This window comes from Nicotiana tabacum, chromosome 7 (assembly GCF_000715075.1).
Source record: "Nicotiana tabacum cultivar K326 chromosome 7, ASM71507v2, whole genome shotgun sequence".
Lineage (NCBI taxonomy): Eukaryota > Viridiplantae > Streptophyta > Magnoliopsida > Solanales > Solanaceae > Nicotiana > Nicotiana tabacum.
Window position 1 is genome coordinate 50,199,584 of NC_134086.1, and position 6,000 is coordinate 50,205,583.

Below are 6,000 nucleotides of genomic sequence, written 5' to 3' on the forward strand. Positions count from 1 at the left end.
GCAGGGAACCATAAATACGATCAGTAATGTAAGCAAGGATAGAGAATATACAACATGTAACATCTTAGTACCTCTGAGGGCTACTTACATGAAATGCATGATACATATGTATAAATACATAAACCCTTAAAACATTCGCCTCTGTGGGCATCATCATCATCATATCGTACCCGGCCATAATAGGCTCGGTAAAAAAAACGTACCCGGCCATCATAAGGCTCGGTAGAATCGTACCCGGCCATGTGGAGCTCGGTAAAACCCAACTGATCAGTAGTTGCACAATAGGTGCCGTACCCGGCCAACTATAGCGTGGCTCGGTAGAGTAAAATAGATACATATATATAATGCATGCTCGACTCATAGAATCACATTCTAAACCTTTCGGAGTGACGTAAGGTCGGTATCCTCTGTACACGTTATTAGGACTAACTCTTCACTATGAACCTTATAAGAATCAGGAAGTACCAACAACATTGATAACATAAGAATAAGAGAAGCAACACTAACATCAATCGTTCCATAAGAGGGGAAACAATGTAAGTACTGCTAGCTTCTAAGAGTAGAGTATCTTTGGAAGCTCGTTCATTACATTATGTACAATCGGAGTCGTGCAAAATAAGGAAAGGGATAGCCTCACATACCTTGTATATACTGACCCAATCTCAAGCTATGCAATTGTCAAAACTCCTTAGTCTACAATAAGAGAAACGATACTATCGTTATCATTTAAGCGTCATAACTATTATGTATCGACCACAACCTATTTTACGATGAAACGGACAACACCTCCCCTATATATATGACCTCACACCATTCAAAACAGTCACCAAACAGCCCAAACAACATCAATAATAAACATATTGAGCCTCCCAAAATAGTCCACACACAGCCTAATCACTCCATACATACGACGACCACCGTAGTCGTGTCAAACAACCTGGAAATGTTACGAATAACTATCAGCCCATAACCCTACATATATATGGTGTTTCTCCACACCCCTCCTCCTCCAAAACTCCACAAAACAGTAGTAAAATACGCAGCCCAACAGCAACGCAAAACAGTCCACAAAACAATAACATTACTACCAAGCCTTTCGATATATATTTCACAAGTTCTAGATTCAATGGCTTAGCCTCAACTTGGATAATCTTAAATACATATAGAGTAAGAGGTTCCTTACCTTTATACAGAAAGAACAACTCCAATTTGACCTTAAATTTTCATGAAATATCCCTCCAATGCTGCCACAACAACAAAAAAGCGAAACTAGCGATCAATTAGTGTTTTTTGGCACTAGAATCACTTTAGAAGGCTTGAAATCACCTAGGATTGATATTAAGAACATGAGGGAGTATTTACAGAATGTAAACACTTTAAAACAACCTCCCACATGAGCTGGAACGACACAAAAATGAGCAACAACAAGAAGAACAAGAGACTTACTAGCGCCACGGAATTCCTGACACTTGATTTGTGTTGTTTGCCCTTTTTTTGGGTCTTGAATCTTGAGAGAACCTTGAGAGGATGTTCCTAGGGTTCTAAGGTCTGAAAATAGTGAGAAGAAATGACTTAAAACGGGTTGGAGGCATCCTATATAGGTCCAAATATCTTAAACCGCCTTAGTGGGTCCCATAGAGAGGTTCTTGGCGCAGTCTTGCAAAAACGCGAATATCTCTCTACTCCAAGATCGTATCAATGAACGGTTTAATGCATTGGAAACTAGACTCATATATCTTTAATTTGGTTGGTAGATCACCCCGTAATTCCTTTTAAATTAGGAGAAAAGATTAGAAACATTTGGCCTAATGTTTAAGTAAAATTATGAACCTAAGTTGCGACAACTTTTGTCGACTTTTGTTTCATAACTCGTTTGACTTCAAGACTTATGATACGGATATTATATGATTAAAATACCTTAATAAATGAACTCTTGAGTGTATTAAGCACCGCTAGATTACTTGAAAATACGAGTTACAACATCCTTGATTCATTTAACTTCTAATACTTGTTAATCACCCTTATACACTCTTGTATCACTTAAGACCAATAGGATTGACTTCTTATCATCTCAAAGATAATTCTTTCTTGGATTTATGTTAACTAATATATGGCATGAACTAACACATGTGGATATGGGTTGTAACATCAAATAATCAGAATACTCCAAGTTTAATCACGGTCATAGCTATAAAATAAAACTGAGTGAAAAATAATTTGAAAAAAAAAAGAATTTTTTTTTGATTGAGTGAAAAAGAAAGAAAAAAGAGAAACAAGAGAGCGACAAGAAATAAAAAGTGACAAACACAAAAAGAAACAGAGAGTGCCAAAAAATAAAAGAGCGGCAAAAACGAGATGAAAAAATCAAGAGTAATTAAAGAGAGGAAGAAATGAAGAAAAGAGGTACAAAGTGAAAATGGTTAGTTAAGGCCGGGATGAAATATGCTGCCATTCAAACACATGGTAGAAATGTTTAACTGTTTAGGTGCATTGCATCCAAACGTGCGATTTCCTATTTGTTAAGCGTCTCAAAACTAACAAGGTTGTTGGGTGTGCAAACTAGCTAGGTTTTGGTGGTTGGTCTTGTTGGTAGTCTAGCCTCCCCTCCTTCACAAGATCCAAAGGCACATATGGCCTCCGCAAGCAATATACCAATCATCGGTCCTGAGGATAGCCCGACATCGGCTATTCTGCAGCTAGAATCAGTTGCTGCTGAAGAGAATAAGGTGTTGCGTCTCTGCATATTGGAAATGTGGGATGCCTAGTCTAATGGTAGGGAACCGCCAAGTACAATCCCTGGGTTCCCTGAGTTGATCCCCAGGTCAGGTGAGGTTACCAACGCGTATGTGCCCAACCCGCTCATCCCATGCCGGCACCCTCCAATGGTGTCCAATTTTCTTGGCATGCCTTCTGTGGTTCGCCCCCAAGTGCCAGTTTCCAGGGCACCTCCAATATTGTTCCCTGCAACACTAGTATGCACCAGAGCACAACCAACTTTACCACGGCCGTATATTGAGCCTCCAATGTTCACCTTTCAGGGTCCATAGCTTCAATCAGAAATAACATATGTGACCCCGTACTCTTTCACTCAACCTCCGCAATATGATCTCTCGGGGGAGCAAGAAAATGTTGTTAAAAATCCCGAGCAAGAGGAAATAGCTCGGAAGATGAAGAGCCTGGAACAAAGCCTGAAAAACATGCAAGGTCTGAGTGGCCAAAAGAGTGTCTCATACTCTGACCTCTGTATGTTTCCCCATGTCCACTTGCAAGCTGGCTTCAAGATGCCAAAATTTGAAAAGTACAACTGGCATGGAGACCCGGTCGCTCAACTGAAATGATGTTGAAACTAGTTGAGAGGCACTGGTGGAAAAGAGGAGCTGCTAATGGCTTATTTTGGGGAAAGCCTCACCGAAATCACTTCTGAGTGGTATATGGATCAAGAAATTACTCATTGGCACGTGTGGGATGATATGACCCGAGATTGTATCCGCCATTTCCAGTATAATGTGGACATCCCTCCCGACAAAAACCCTTTGTCCAATTTGAAAAAGAAAACCGCAGAAAGCTTCCGCGAATACGCTATCAAATGGCGTGAACAAGCTGCCAGGGTAAAGCCTCCAATGGATGAAATTGAAATGGTCATGGTCTTTCTACAGGCCCAAGAGGTGGACTACTTCTAGAACATGATGTCCGCTATGGGAAAGCCATTTGCTGAGGCTATCAAAAGTGGGGAGATGGTAGAAAGTGGGCTAAAAACGGGTCGAATCTTGAGTCATGCTGCTTTTAAAGCCACATCACCAGATGTTCAAAATGGTTCAGAGGATTTGATAAATGAAAATGGGAGAGAAGAAGGAGCCATGATGGCTTCTAGCTCGAGGGGGACCCGCAGATCATTCAGCCAATCATATATGCTTCCTGAGGTTAAGGGACCTTAGGAATCATATATTAAGGTCCCCTTCAGTACCAGATCAAATTCCTCATCTTCACAAATCATCCCCTTCAAGATGCTGCTTATGTGATGATGAGGAATTTGATCCGGCACTGAAGGCCATTGCAGCCATTGTCAAGACAGAAGAAAAGCCAAAAAATGGTCGTCAAGCATGAAAGTTCCCTATCAGACGGGAGTCTTAGCAGCCAGTCTTGCTATCCTTTTTGCATCCGGATTATCTCAGGGTGTGATCTGGATGTTTTGCTTTATTGTCTTTTCGATGTAAACCTTTTTATCTTCAAAATTTGGAAAAAAAGAGAAAAAAATCAAAAATTAAATAAAATTAATATTTCATTGTCCAGGAATGTCTCTTTTCTTAATTTCACTTTTTATTCTCTTTTTAGTTTTCTTTAATGCAGATTTCAATAACATGACATACTTGCAGACTTCATGTCCAGATCCTAAAACATTGTTAGACTTCGAAATAATGAGTCAAGAATTAGATTGCAATAAAGATAAGTTTAAGGAAATAAAAAAAAGATTTGGAACATCTGAAGGAAAATTGGTTACAGATTGGAAAGGTCCATACATGGCAACAAGAATACTGCCAAAAGAGTGCATTGTACTTGGGACACATCGAAGGAAATGTCTCTGAAATAACTATCAATGCAAATGCAGTCAAAAGGTACTATGTTGGATCCTCTATATAGCATTAATGTTCTCCGGTTGGGATGAAGAAGACTTTCTTTCTCACTATCCAAATATTCAACCCTTTGCAAACCCTTTGAGCCGGTTACTCCTCTTTGATTTTCCTCTTTGGAACCTGAAAGTGTTATTAAAAAAAATGAAAAATGAAAAAAATGAAAAGAGAAGAAAAAGAAAAATAAAAAAAAGGAAGAAAAGGGCAAAAAGAAAAAAGAAATGAAACAATAGAAGAAAAGAAAGATACAAAAAAAGGGGAAGAAACGACAAAGAAAATGAAATGAAAAATGAAAAAAAAAGAGGAAAAGGAAAGGAAAAAGAAAGGGAAAACAAAAAATACAGAAAAAAAATCAAAAAGAAAGTTTCCTGAACTACGTTCGACTTGATTCCGAAAGGATACATAGGCAGCCTCTCTTTGGGGTTCAGTTAAAGGTATCTAACGGGCGGGTTGACCCGTAACCGGACCGGCCCAGAACGGTTAAAACCGGAACCGGACCGGCCCGGTACATAGGGGGTCAGGTGGGGCTGGGTAGGAGGGGTAGAGGGGGTTGGTCCGTTTAAATTTTGGTAACGTTTAACCGGACCGGTCAAACCCAGTCCACGTGAACAGTACCGTGTACCGGTTAAACCGGCCCTGCCCGGCCCGGTACAACCTTTTTTTTGTTTTTTTTTTAATTTTTTTGAATTAAGTAGGGCCCACTAACCGTTGGCAACGGTCAGACCTGGCAGGGATCGGTTGCCCAACGGGTTAATTGCATTAATAGCCTTTTTTTTCTTTAAAATTTAACCTTTTTTCAATTTACAAAATTAACCTTCTCTAAAACTATAAATACACCCCCCCTCTTCTTCATTTCTTCACTTAACTCTCATCTCTCAATCTCAATTTCTCTCATTCTCCAATTTTCAAGATTTCAAGTCTCAATCTCAAATTCTCAATTCAATTTAAATCATGCCTCGTACTTCTAGAGTGCGCTCATATGTTTGGCAACACTTTGAGGTGGTAGAAGAAAATGAAGAAGGTCAGAAAGTAAAGTGCAAGAACTGTGGTCAAGTCTTAAATTTTCGTTCAGAGTCTGGCACAAGCAGTTTAAGGAGGCATATAAAGTATTGTCTTGAGCGTCCTCCGGAAATTCATAATTAAGATTTTAAGACAATTTGTGTTATTTTAAAATTATTAGACGTATTTATGCTTAATGTTTTAGTTTGTTAGATTAATTTGAAGTATTGTTAATTTATTTTGCATGAAAATTTAGTTTTACTATTTTTTGTTAATTTACTTTTTAAATGCAAACTTTAATTTTGAATTTTGAAATAAATGTAGCACTTTCAATTTATATTAATACTTTTGTATTAATATAACTTGTAATCTT